Raw genomic sequence first — 15,494 nt, 5'->3', positions numbered from 1 at the left:
GATTCCAGAGCCCTGATATAATTCGACTGTTTAAGACAAGAACTTTATTTATATTAAGAAATAAAATTTCCATCAATTGAATCTTCGCATTATATCACAACCACAAAACTACTCGGCTAATGCATTTATTTTTAATAAATATATAATAGGAACTGAGGTTGAGAGGCTGTCTTCAACGCACAATAAATTATCAAATCGCATATTATAACATCTGACCTTTACATTTATAATGCCCATATTTCCTGGCCGGATAGCGGTTATGGTAAAGGCGTCAGCCTAATGTTCTTTGGGATTCTGGTTCGAATTTCGTCCCGGATTCCTCAGAAAACGACTTTAGCTTTTTTCCAGGTTCATTATAAGTTTGGTCAGGACCGAAATTATGATGAACCTGGAAAAAGCTTCTCTTAGTGCTTATAGCATAGAGACCAAAAAAAGTACATCATATTGCTAAATAAAATGTTAATTGCGGACAATTTCATACATATCGTTCAATGTTCATTAAAAACTAATTTTTTAGAAATCGTTATAATTCTATTTTCATTTTTTGCGGAGTATTTTGTATATTGTAAACAAGCCTCTAAAAGGTTACTTTTACTAGATAGATACGTAACGGTAACGTTCCGACAACGACATCGTCGGACATGCATACATTCACATTATCAGACAGGAAATTTCCGTACAAAAAATATAATCAGATTTTCAGCCTACGACTATTTTCCGATGTTTTACCATTTATCTTTTGAAAGATTTATGTTTAATGGCATTGCTATTGGACGAAGAAGACGAGAAAATAAACGTCGCATCGTTATGATATTCATAAAATGTTAAAGGAAGATTCACGTAGAATACTGGTCCCTCTTCAGAGAACAGGTGAAAAGTTTTTCCAGTAGTTTAGAATGTCTCAGTATGATTTCAGTGTTCTATTGGAAAAAATATAAAATTTCCTTAAAAAGACACGATTTTTCGGAATTCATTACATCGGAGATTGCTCACTGCGAACCAAAAACATTCTGAATTTAATTCATACTGTTCAACCATCTCTGTTCATGTCTTGCGAAGAAAGTCGGAAGCTCCTTTGTCTGAATCTGTAAATGTAAATGAATCTCGTGTAAACACTTGCATTTAAAACCATTCGACAATCTTTGTCTGATCGGAAATGGAACTTTATCTTTGCCTGTCTGAACGTATAGTACAAATAGAATTTTAACTGCATCGGCAATCCGGCCACCGCACAGTGGGACAGAGTTATCAAAGTCGATCAAAAATAAAAACGTAGAAATAGCCAATATACTTATTTTACCATAAAGGTTACATATTTGTGGAGATGCCAGGAGATGCAATGTTTAAAGGTCCTGACGCATCCTCTCGCGCACACCAACTCACTTAACAATACATAAAAAACTCGGAGGGTCAAATTTGACACGATTCCACATAACAAGTTGGGAAAATAAAAAGGAGTCGGAGTCGGCAGGACCACCACTCCTCAGCCCCGTTTCATACTCTTTTACGATTATGTTTGCTTTGTTTTTGTCAAAACTACTATCTGGTATTGCTATTAAAGGTTGTAAAATGCTTTCATGACTTTGTTTTGTTCATACATTTATATGTCACTGTACAGTTATAATATAAAATTAAGTTGCCTTATTTTCTCAACTTTAATATTATTATAAATATAACTATGATTTCTGAAATGAAAGTGACTTATTTGTTTTAATTGACAAGACTATATCTTGTTTATAAAATCGTACTGCCCGGTATTCTTACTAGCATACAGGTATGAAGGAGTACATGTCGAGAGTTGATATTTGGCACAGAGTATTAGGTGCCCAAATCATTTGTGCATAAAAACCCAGACTCGTAGGTAATCACGGGACCGAGAATAGAGTCAAAATAAAATACAAAATGGCGACCCTCTTCTACAAACAGGCAAAATAGCCACCTCACCCACACCGAAGTCAGGTAGAGGAGAGTACCACCCACAGTCATTCTAAGAAGTGAACTCTGACCTTAGGACCGAACACGTAGTTTCTTCTATGTTAAATAAAATTTGTAATCTAATTTTGTAAATTTGGAAATGATTCAAATATGACGTTAAAACGGTTTTATGTCGTTACAAGTGGGTTTTTAACATTATCTAGTATAGTAAAATCGTAGGACCGATAAAAATTTGACGTTATATTAGGGTTGTCGTTACATTCGATGACGTTATAATCGGATTAAACTGTATATTGTTTGTGCAAAATAAAAAAAAATAATTTCGGACGATACAATAGTCACGATTATTTTTTTTCAAAAAGGGGAACTTTTCTTTACGCATCGACAAAAATTCTACCCGTGCCGACACGCAACGGACAGAAATTTTGAAATTAGATAGGTTAATTTTATCGGAGATGCATCGTGAACGATCTTCGTGGTCGTGGCCGGCGAAGTTTGAACGATCGCGCCCAAAAGCAGCGATATCAGAGAAGATAGGAGAATGAGAACGAGACCTGCCTTGAGCACCAAAGTGATTCCATCTCCGAGACATAAACTTGTCCCAAATATGATTTTGCCGTTTTACTTGTTTTTCTGTAAAACTATTGATAAATAAAATAAATTTTGTTTACTGTGTTATCTTGTTCATTATAAACGAATTCAATGCTTTTTTATCGTTTATAAATCTTAAATTAATTTATATCACTTTTGAATGTTTTCTCCCCACTGTGCGCCGACAAGAGGATGTTACATTTACCTCTCCTACATTAATCTAGAAAGTTTTATGTAGATTGCTATCAAAAATCGTGGTTGATTTCTATTAAAAATTGTGAATACAAATTTAATATTTTCATTAAATAAAAAGTCTTGTTCAATGTTTTTTCTACGAAATGCACAGAATATTTGCCAACTGAATTAAATCCGCAAATGATTTTGGCCTACACCTATCGGAAAAATACTCAAATAAAAGAAAAATAATAAATTGAATTCAATCTCTAATTTATATCCAGCTATACATGATCAGACACGCATAAGGATTAACAAATAAATTTAAAACTTTAGCTTTTGATTAACGGACATTAAATTTGATTGTCACAGGACGAACAAGCTTTTTTCGGGCAACGCGATTCTTCTATTATTGTAGAAATGCTAAGCATATTTGTACGTACCGTACAGTACATGTATACTTAATACACTGTCTACCTTTAGGCTTTTTATGCATAAACCAGATTTTGTTTAAAATAAAACACACACCGACTCCCAGTCTAATACGAGTACAACGCATGTTATAAATTTATTTTTTAATTAAACCTCTAAGCTGGACAGTCTATATTATATTCTACTCTGGTGACAGCAAACGTTTTCAAAGGTTGGTCAAAATTGAATTCGAATAATTATAAAACAAAAAAAAAAAATGTTTACAAATTTTACTTTATTTAAACTTTCTAATCTATAGACTATCAGAAATATAGCAATAAATTCTGTTTAAGTGAAAAGAAAATAATAATAATGTGATTATAACAAACAAATATTTCGTTTAATGGAAAATCTGTTTATTATTTGATAATATGTTTTCTATTTGAAGTTCATAATTAGAGCCTTTAAGACTTTTTATGACAGCTTTAGGACACTGCTTCGCACTACACATAAATATTTTTCATATGTAATTCGAACGGACAACGGAGACTTGTTCAATTCCAAGAATTCGTTTTTCTTTTAGAGGAAAAGTTCCACAAGTAGAACGTTATTTCAAAATTAGGGGTTCGACATTAGATACAGATAGACAGTATTGTAGAAGTGTAATCGTTTTAGTGAGGATTGGCATTCCTCCTTCCTGAAAAGCAGGGCTGTGGAGTCGGGTAAAAATCTACCGACTCCGACTCCGACTTTTCCTTACCATCCGACTCCGACCAGGGGCGGATTTGTTACCAAAAGAGTCTCGGAAATTCTGATGCCATCATGTGACCTCAGAATAAAAGATCCAATAAATAGAGTTCTAATAAAGATAGAGCGTAGAAACTTTTTATTCCAAAGCTAAAAGACTTCTCTAAGTAATATATATAAATATGTATTCGATAATTTTTACTTTTCCGGCTGTTATATATAACAGAGGAAAAGTGTAGCGCTCGGTCAAAAAATGACCCCTCCCAAATTTTTACATTTTTGGACTCGAGACACCGTAAAATTTCGAGATATGCAAAAGATTCGAGGTTTTTTCTATGTGTAGATGTTAGACTGTGTGGGGGCAGTAGCGTAGCGTGGGTGTCAGCCGCCCGAGGAGGAGGAAAATTTCGTCGCCCTCTTATTTAGGTATCTCAATTTAAAAGACTAAAATTCAGTTTCGTCACAGAATAAGTAATGAAAAATTCCGTGCTAGTGTTGCCACCTTTTTAAAATCGCTGACCCGGACGGCAGGTGAGGTTTGTTCGAACAGAAATTCCTGACGCATGCGCAATGTCATTTTGCAATTAGAAGAATAACGTGCAGTGCATGCCGATTCTAAATCAGTTACAGTTAGCGATTAGGGAGACTTGGATAGGAGTAACGCGAGTGACCTAGCTCTATTGGATATTGGAGGTGTATGTGATTACGAATGAATCGTACAAGCAAAAAAATAAAGAAGAAAAAAAGGTCGACAGGTCGCGCACGATATCCCCGGACGGCGAGTCGGATGGTAACACTATTCCGTGCTCATTTCAATCGGTCCGAATCGTAGGTGGACGAAAATATGAAATAAAATGGTTCAAATTCTTACAAGTTATTATTATTATTTATTGTGAAATTTTGCCGCCCCCTAAAAAGTGCCGCCCGGGGCGGGCCGCCCCTGCCGCCCCCCTTCGCTACGCTACTGGTGGGGGGCATGATTTTGTTCATTCTGTTTGAAGCCTAATAATTTCTGTGGTCAGAATGGTCAGAATCGGAGTCAGATGGTTTAACACAGGAGTTAGTTATTAAGCGTTAAAGTGGTTGAACTAAATCATGTTCCCATATACATTCTAACATCTTAGGCGAGAACATCTTAACGGGTTTTACTGTACTATTATAAAATGGCTAAAAAGCTTACTTTGAGGGTAGAGACGAGTTTTATTTTATTTTTTTTAAATTTTGAACGCTAATAACGAGTAAAATATTCATTAAGAAATATGACACATGACCACTTTTATCTCTTCACCCTGTCGACCTTTAATTAAGAACCAAAATTTAATAGTATTAATGCCCTTTTATATGCAAGCTACAGTGCCACATTTCGTTTCTTAAACTTTACCCATTCTGAGATATTAAACAATATCTCAGAATGAAATTAAACAAATTAGACGCCAACACAAACGCGCGCGCGAATTTTTCCCCTTTATTGACTTTTTTGAGGGGTTCAAAAGGTCTCCAAACGTGTAGATTTGCAAAAAAAATTTGGAGGGTCAAATTTGACACGATTCCAATACTTTTCCGTTTTATATACATAACAAGTTGGTAAGTAAAAAGGAGTCGGAGTCGGCGGATTTTTTGACGACTCCGACTCCGGCTAAAACACCAAAACTCCACGACTCCGACTACAACTCCACAGCCCTGCTGAAAAGTTAAGAGAATATTCCTTAAAGAACCGAATTGGTTATATGTTGTTAAACGTATTGCGACAATTACAATCGCAGTAAAAAACAGCCAAATCTTAATCGATTGCCGGACGGTCGAAAAACCGTAGGAATTTTTGAGATGATCTGTCCCGGATATGTCAGACCCTCTCCCTTACTATTCGGCCGTCCAAATTGTGGGCCTAGTCCCACACGAACCCACGATGGGTATGGTAAAAATTGGGTAAAAAGCATCTGTATGTCCACACGGTGGAAAGTCGAAAAACAAAGAAAAAACCATATTTATGTATAGTGTTCATACTCAAATTTTTGTTTTAATTTCCATAACTTTCCCTGTCCAACTTTGTACACATTCCCTGACCATCATGTCCCTTACAGTATGACACATCGACAAAACAGCATTTGACTTTGAGAAGCAAAACATATGCATACTAACATTTTAATTAATTATTTTTTCTAATTAACAGTTATATATTTTTTATAATTGCTGAATTATTAAAATTCAGTTATTAATCCACAACTATAAATCTACAAGGCTTTGAAAAAATCGAAAAAATTATTTATTTATTATTATTCATTAACAAATTCTATATAATCCCTGTACAAAAGTATATGTAACCGTAGGGTCGGTGTCTCGTTGACACCACGTCAGGAGACCTAAATCTGACACCACCGAGTCTCTGGGGGACTCGGAAATCGCGACATTAAGTCACGCGAGCGGTAGCGGGTGAGCGATTGGATTCGGAGTAGAGGTGAAGAGAGAGACGAGGAAGTAATTTACACGGATTCCATGGTAGCTAACAAATAACAATTTTAATAAAACTAAAGAAAATACAGATATCTGGCATAGCCCCCTAATTATACTATTCCGTTCGAGAGAGAGAGTTTACACACGAATCGCGGGTTGATAAATACCTTGCTTCTGGGTCGAAGGATCTGTGGTCACGCCGATGATGATACGCCGATGGAAAGTTCAATCTACTGGTTCTGAATCTTGTCCGTTCACTGGGGTGGAGGCACGGAGGTGTGGAGATGTTATCCTTAAACAGGCACGATCTTTTTCTCTCGGGTTTGATCCTGGGTCACGGTTTTATCCTGGGTCACGATTTTAATTCGGGAGGACGACTTTTGTTGAGCGGACTTTGTGGAGACGACTTTTGTAGAGGGACTTCGGATGACGACTGACCCCGGGATCTTTTTCCTTTTTTCTTGTTATTCCTCTTGGGTTTTTTCCATGAGGTCAGGTGGTTGCCGTTAACGGTCTGGCGTCCAATATAGGCACTCCATCGAAAGTTCCGGGTGACACATCGCTGACTAGCTGGATCCGCCTCAACAAGGAACAAACTCCGTGGGAAATAATTTTTATGGCTTTTAGCCTAACCGCTCGATTTTAACTGATTAAAGTTCCAATAATTAAAATTTAAAATAACACTTTATTGTGGGTCTGTTCGTCCCTCACATATATATTTATTAAATTTATCTCTTAATAAATTTCCTGAATTTTATAAAATAATAAACTGGAAAAAACATCAAAAATATTTTGATACGCAATCAACATTATTAAAATGAAAAATTATAAATATTACCATTTAAACTATTTTTCATTTTGTGTACTTTGTAAATTTTTGGAAAAATTTTGTGTAAGCCCGAGAGAAATTTTGGGTCCTAAAAATATTCTGCACTCCTTTTCATAAGTTGTATTCACGACATTACAGTCAAGCATATTGTCAGCAAAAATCAACAACGCAGCGAAGGAAGCAAATTCTGACATTCCAGGACTTTTCTGAATAATAATGAAAATCCTTGATTTTCCCCGACTTTCCAGGTATGTAGGAACCCTGTATACAAGGTAGTGTTACCACCCGTCCGGTTTTCACCCGGACAGTCCGGGAATCGACTCACTGTCCGGGTGAACTATTAATTTTGTCCGGGAATATCGTGCGTACCTTTTTTTTTGTACGATTCGTATTCGTAAACGTCTCCAATATCCAATAGAGCGAAGTTATCTGTAGTTGTTTTTCTTAATTTAGTTACTTACGCTACTCCTACCCAAGTCTCCCTAGTCCCTAACTGTAACTGATTTAGAACCGGCATGCACGTTATTCTTCGCATTGCAAAATGACATTGCGCAAGCGTCAGGAACTTCTGTTCGAACAAACCTCACCTGCCGTCCGGGTCAGCGATTTTGAAAAGGTGGCAACACTAATACAGGGGGAGAAATGCAAAAGTATGTACAGGTAACCCCCGTATAACACGGGAGTTACGATCCAAGAAATTGGCGTGTTATACGAAATAAAGAACTACTGCGAAAAGGGAGGTTAGGTTCCAAAAATTAAAAAACATGTTGTTAAATCAGATTTATTATTCACTTTTTTCATAGGTAAAATACTTATTTATTATTTAAGTAAATATTTTACCAGAGGATTATTTTATATGATGATCTCAGCATGAGCATCAACTGGTAACAGTTTGTGGGTGCGTTCGTTAATAGCGGTCGCTCTGCAACAGGAGTGCGCTGCTGTTTGTAGGCATCTAGGAACGACGGTGAAAGATGGCGGCGTCCGCACTACCGATAGTATCGTGATGGAGGAATCTATAAATCTAAAATGAGCTTTTAGAGGCAAAAAAAGGGTCCCAATTGTAAAATTTAACCATTAAATGGATTATTTGTTGAAAGAGCATTCAAAGTAGGCACGAAAACAATTAGAATGCTCACGCGGAGGTATAAAAGAACACACCCTTTATTACATTTTATGTTGTACGAGGGTTTTACCCAATTCCCAAACCGTGTTAGAGTGAACCCGTGCTATAAAAGCACCGTGTTATACGGGGGATGTTCCCAATTCTCGAACCATGTTAGAGTGAATCCGTGCTATAGAAGTGCCATGTTATACGGGGGTTACCTGTATACAGTTGAGAATCTGAAAAATACAAATGTTTGGTGTTCATTATTATTAATTTTATTATCTTTTATTAGTTCGTATTCCATATTTGTGATTTAATTTGTGATTCTTCTTCCTATTTGCATTCTCCCTGTATGTTTTTTCCCATAACAACTGTATACCTACTTTTGCACACCCACTGTATATATACAGTAGAACCTCGATTATCCGGATTGTTCAAAATAAACAAAAATTTTACGAATTTGCTGATTTGCACTTGGCGAATTATGATACGTGATGGAATACATAACTTTTTTTGTTTTAACAACGTCTCACCCGGCACAGTGGCCGTAAACTCTTAAATACAGTGGCGGCCTTAGGGGGTGGCGAGCAGGGCAATCGCCCGGGGCCTCGCGCAACAACCAAGTAGAAAGAAGTTGATATTTAAAACTTTTTATTTTATCCTTGGCTATTAGTTATAACAATAAAATAAATTTAATTTATAGTACAGTATATATTAATATTAATAAGTGCCTACTATTTCAATTCACATACTTTGCACAAAGGACAAGGGCCTCGCAAAGATCTGCCGCCCAGAGCCTCGCAATGGATAAGGCCGCCGCTGCTNTGGAAAGGTTTTTTACGGTGTTTTAATTAATAATTCGGCTTAGGTAAGCCTTAAAGCTTGTATAAATTATCGAAAGGCTTAGGAAATTATTTTAAAAAGGCTAGAAGCAGCCATACACAATCTAAATTTTATATTAGAGCGTTGCTTGTATGATGAAAATAAAGCCTCATATAATATAACAATGGAAGTAAATATTATCTAGAAGGCTTTCTATAGAGTTAAAAGCCTGAATAATTGAATAAAAGGCTCAAAAACTATTTCAAAAAGGCTAGAAGCAATCAAACACAGTGTAAATTTTATATTAAAGCGTGGCCTGTATGACGAAAATGAAGCATCATATAACATATTTCTAGTAAGAGGCCTGTATATTATAAGGCCTTTTAATCGTAGATATCATTTAAAAGTCGAATTTGTTAGTGTAGCAGTATCCCAGTTGCTGTGGAAATGCAGTGGAAATGGGGGGAAAGAGAGAGGGGAAAACATTCACTTTTATCCATATCAAAAATAGAAACTATGCAGAAACAGCTGTTCTGTGTGTCCAAACTATTATTGCTAGATAACACGCGAGACAAAGCCAGGTTGTGTATATATATATATATATATACACAACAGAACGTACTGTATATATATATATATACGTTACTGTGAAAAACCGAAATTAGAGAATGTCGACAAATACAAAATACGTTGGTGAAAGACCGAATATTTGGTTATATTGTGGGGGTACAAAATATCGTGTGAATGAATCAACACGATAAAATATAAGTGCTCAACCAGGGGATAAATTTATAACAAGCGTGCTTGGTGGAACAAACGCTTATAAAAAGGAATCCACTGGACTCAATAGGGACTAGACAAGGCAACCATTGAATTCTATAACAATATTTCTTTAATATACTTGGGAGGATACAGTACTCCCAAGATAAAGATGAGACACAAGAATACAGAGTCCGACAATCTAGTATATCGCGAATCGATAACAAAAATCTCCCGACAATAAATTGCTCAAGCTGACGTAACAAGAATATATGGAAACATACCGACATAAATGGGGCTTCGACGATCTTTTCTTCTCTTCCACTCCGGGTAGGAAAAAGTTCCAAAGTTCTAAAAATCTCTACGGACTTGCTTGCACAGGCTCTATATCTTCATTCCTGCACTTCACTCCACTGTCCTTACTCATCTGCCGTTTTCTCCACTCTCCACTTCCCTTCACCCCTCTCCCTGAGACACACCCCGTCCATAAAACACTCACCCCTCGGTCACACACCCCTGAATTACATAACTCCTCTCCACCGAGTTAGACCCACCACGTGGCGAAAGGGGGGGCAAGAACAGACGTAAGGCACAATATTATTGTACATTCGAACAATCGCCTGTGTATGTCAACAAGCACAGATAAGCTTTGGTGGAAATCAAACGACACCCGAGAAGTCGATGTCGACAGTCTGTCGCCAAATTCTTCGCCGTTTTCTTCTGTTCAAATTGGTAATACCGTACGAATACAAGTCCCTGATGTCGACCGTGGCAGTACAGATGCCCGAAATGTGTTGGCGGTTGTTGTTGGAATAGAAGACTCCGACTTTTATAAATTAACAAACAAAAATGATACCTTCAAGCAGCTTTATACCTGTAATGAGTTCGTAATTTATAAAGAAAAGTTACTTTCGATAGATGAGATTTCTTCTCAAGAAATATCACTGAGAGAAGCAGCTGCAGCTAATTCGAAAAGTGGAGGGCAAGTCTATACACGCTGTCGTTGCAAAAAGAAGTGTTCCACGAATAAATGCAGTTGTAAAAGCAAGGAACTCTTGTCAATTCAAAGTGCCATAACAGTTTAAGTTGTTGCAATAAATAAGATTGTATAACGTTAATCACACAATTTATGTGTAAGTTTAATATTGTATTATTTTTCTTTAATGATTTAGAATGTACTGTTCGTTCTAGGTTCAACAGTTTATTTACATGTGCTATTACTTAAGCTTTCTCCTATTTTGAACTATTAAAAAGCTGTATTTTTGTCTTAACGTAATAAAAATACTTTTATTCAACATTCACCATCAGTGCATGCTGAACGTCGACATTTGCCGGTGTAAGTGAGGAATAATGATATTTATCAAATATTTCGTACATACACGAAACGACTGTGTGAATGCTGACATTCGCCAGATATCGGTCATTCACAGTAACATATATATATTTGAATGATGTACCGTATATACGTACAGTAGAGCGTCGTTTATCCAAATCAATTGGGGACTGGGGTTGTTCGTATAATTTATTTTTCGGATAACCGATTACAGGTATACCTCGCCTTACGTCGGTAATTGGTTCTAGGAGAACGACGTAAGTCGAAGAACGACGTAAGTCGAATTTACTTGTCTCCGAATCTACTTGTCACTAAGCTAAACCATAAATTACCATTCGCGGTTCTGTATTTTATTTATTAATGCATTTTTAATAATATATCGTTAATAAAAATCTATTTTAAGCTTACAAACAAATAAATTTTAGTTTTTAATATAGTACAGAAAAAAGTACAGGTATACCTCGCCTTACGTCGGTAATTGGTTCCAGGAAAACGACGTAAGTCGAATTTACTTGTCTCCGAATCTACTTGTCACTAGGCTAAACCATAAATTACCATTCCCGGTTCTGTATTTTATTTATTAATGCATTTTTAATAATATATGGTTAATAAAAATCTATTTTAAGCTTACAAACAAATAAATTTTAGTTTTTAATATAGTACAGAAAAAAGTAATCTAAATTTACGAATGCATGTACTGTAAATACAGTACATACTTGTATATATTTTAATATGATTTTATGTGCTTTAAACGTTTTTCTAGTGATATTACGACTTCAATATTTGTGGCGGACAGACGTAAAGTCGAATAAAATGACTTAAACTTGATTTTTATTTTTCCATATACTTTTTTGACAAACGACGTATAATCGGGAACGACGTAACTCGAAACGACGTAAGTCGAGGTATGCCTGTATGTACAAATAAATATATTCACCTATCCCAACCTGAAATTTTTCTCCGTTGCGTGTCGCTTTGCGTTGAATTTTCGTCAATGTTAAGCCTAACGTAAACTTTTTAAAATAATAATCGTGGCTATTGTATCATTAAAAATTATTTCTTTATTTTGTACAAACAAAATAAATATTTTCAAAAATATAAAAACAATAAAAAATTATACTTCAGAAATTAATTTAGTATCAAAAACGTAAAATATTTGAGTAGCCCAAGATATAGCCAAAGATTGCAGCGCCACAGCACTGGCGAAAATTTAAATTTGCCAACTGGAATTTTTTCGGATAACCGACGTTCGGATAAACGACTCTCTACTGTATTTTTATTTTGCCGACTATTATATATAGCAGGAAAAGTATGCAATTAGCCAAAAAACGATCTCCCCAAAGATTTTTACATTTTTGGACTCAGGAAACCTTAAAAAGTTGAGAAATATAGAAAAAATTTTTTCCTTTACGTATTGATGTTTGAGTTTGTATATGGGGGGGGCACGATTTTGTTCATCCAATTTGAAGCTTTTATCGAAAATCTCTAAAATATTGCAGGGAGGTTTGTGTATTAGGGGAGTTGATGTTTTTAAATTTTGGTGGTGGGGAGATGGATAGTAGTCTCAAATAGGGTCGAACTTAGATTTTATTCCTTAGTAGCATTTACAAAATTTTTATAAAACGCATCTCTACCCACCCTCAAAATTAAACATTTTGCCATTTTATAATAATTAATACAGTAATATCCCGACTTACGCGAACCCGGAGTTACGCGATTTTCAAATCTCGTCGATTCATCTTTTGTTTGAGCGCCACGCATCTCTTGGTTACTCATTTCCCCCACACTAATGTTCATCTTACATGTTCAAAATCGACATATAGCTACAATTAATTTTGTGTTATTTATTTCTGTTTGTTATATCTACGGAGACTTTAGAGACTCTACTATGTCATCTAAACGAAGTAAAACTGATTCTTCTGCATCAAACAAGAAAAGAAAAACTGTATTTTTGGAATGTAAAGTTAACATTGGGTACGTTCGTAAAGTCGAACGAGTTAAACGAGAATGACGTCATCGTTTTTCTTATTTCGTTAGACTTTTCGAACGATTCGTTACTAACGCGTTTAACTCGTTTGACTTTACGAACGTACCCATTATTAAAGACTTCGATACAAAAATGAAAATTTGTGAATTGGCAAAAAAGTTTGATCTACCGGAATCGACAGGCAGAACAATTATAAAAGGTAAAGAAAAAATTCTCGAAGCTGTGAAAAATGCTCAATCTTTAAATTCAAAATCTTTAGATTCGTAAACGTCTCGGCACAAACATTTCTCGCTGAGATGGAAACAATGCTAAAATTATAGTGTGATAATCAAGTAAATGTGAAAAATTGTATAATAATATAATTTGTTATACATACATATGTATTATCTAAGATTTTATTAAACATTTTTTTTCTAAATTATTGTTTTCTTTAGTCTCCGGCCCCAATTAAAAATTATTTGTATGTATTTATATGCGAAATTATACCCCGACTTACGCGGTTATCGCTCGGTCCCAACTATCGCGTAAGTTCGGGGTATTACTGTAATATAAAAAGTTTTCAAAATAAAATCTCATAACAGATGGTGCCACGTACAATTTTAGCTCTGGTCGGGAAAGTTACGCAACTGATTGTTGGAATTTTTAAACAATAATTTTCTAGAAAATGAAGTATATTCGATTTTAATTCTAAGAAAAAATATTCACCAATTTTTAAAAGACAGATTTATTGAAATGTATTAAATCAAAGCAAGCAATTAATTACTTATTGTGATATCTCACAATGCCAGGCTGCAATTTTTTAATTTAAAAAATTCACGTGACTTTCGGCCCAGGCCGGAAGTTCGTATAGGCCTCTGGCCCTTAAGATTTCTACATCCAGTTTCGATTTTTATCTAACTCCATTCTCGAGGTTAAGAAAGGATGACAGTGAAAGTCTATAGGTCTGCAATTTGAAAATTGCAGTCCAGCAACTCATGCTAAAAGAAATATTGAACTTTTTTCCTATCGCGTTCAATTAAAATCATATAAAAACAGAATTGGGCTAAATGAGTAATCATTAAAGCTTGGATATTAATAAGAAAATTAAATTGATAATCAGATGCTACTTATTATATTAATTCTGAAAATGCTTAGGATATTTTTATACTAATACATAATATAAGAAATCTGAGCGTTTTCTTCATGTATTAAATGTATAGTTATTTCAACTTCTGTATAAATATATCTGAAGAAAACTTCCGTTTCTAATAATATGACATTACAAACTTTGAATAGATACTAAGCTACAGCAAACCTCGTTTATCCGAATCAAACGGAATCGAACCCGATCAGGATTAGCGAAAATCTGGATAAACTGAAATTAGTGGAATATTGAAATAAAATTCTAAAATTTCATACTGAAAATACTTTTTAATAATTCAAAATAAATTTAAATGTTTTCGTGACTTGAAAACAATAGGAATAATAACATTATACTTTTAAATAGGAACAGTAAAATTACTCAGTGTATGCAATATGAACAAAATATGTTTTTATCCTTTTATTTCAATCCTTGAGATTGCTACCTACAATAAGTATGTAACAATTTCACAAGGTCGTAAATAATGTTTCAATGATCTCAAACAACGAAAAAATAATTTTTCCACAAAACATGAAACTTTTAAAAATGCATGCTATTCAAATTCCGGATATCCGAATAAACTGGGTTTGACTGTTCTTTTTTCTTGTTAACTCACTGATGCAAATACCAATATATCAAATTAAAATATCCAATATATAAGATTAAAATCCTTATAAACATTTCTGTATTGATAATTTTTCTAATGCTCACAATCTCTTTGATTATGTATTTTAAAAAATCATGGAAATTTGTATTGTCATTTTTTTCAATCTCAGAGATTTCTAAAATTTATATAAAAATATCTTATATACAGACAGTCCACAACTTTCAGATATAATGCACTCCTTAAAGTATGTACAAAAGTTAAATGTCTGAAAGTCGAACACAGGGCCGGATTAACCCACTTTGGGGCCCTAGACATTTTCTTCTTACGGCCCCCCTTTCTCATACTAGAAATAGAGCACACAAAAAATATAAAACAATAAATAAAACAAAACTAAATAATGTGAAAAACTAAAACAAATCTTAAATTTTTATTAATAAAAAATATTTAATACACAACAATAAATTTTAGTTTTTCTAGAAAAGTTTGAACAGTTTGTTTATAAATTTAAAATATTGAAATTTGTTTTATTAAATGTCTAACAAAAGTTGTTGTAAAATAACAATATTACCTTAAAAAAAATAATTGTCAACAAGACTATGTCTTGTTTATAAAATCGTACT

The sequence above is a fragment of the Centruroides sculpturatus genome, unplaced genomic scaffold (genome assembly GCF_000671375.1).
Source record: "Centruroides sculpturatus isolate CEXI.00-Female unplaced genomic scaffold, Cexi_2.0 scaffold393, whole genome shotgun sequence".
Lineage (NCBI taxonomy): Eukaryota > Metazoa > Arthropoda > Arachnida > Scorpiones > Buthidae > Centruroides > Centruroides sculpturatus.
Note: the sequence above shows the minus strand (reverse complement) of the source record.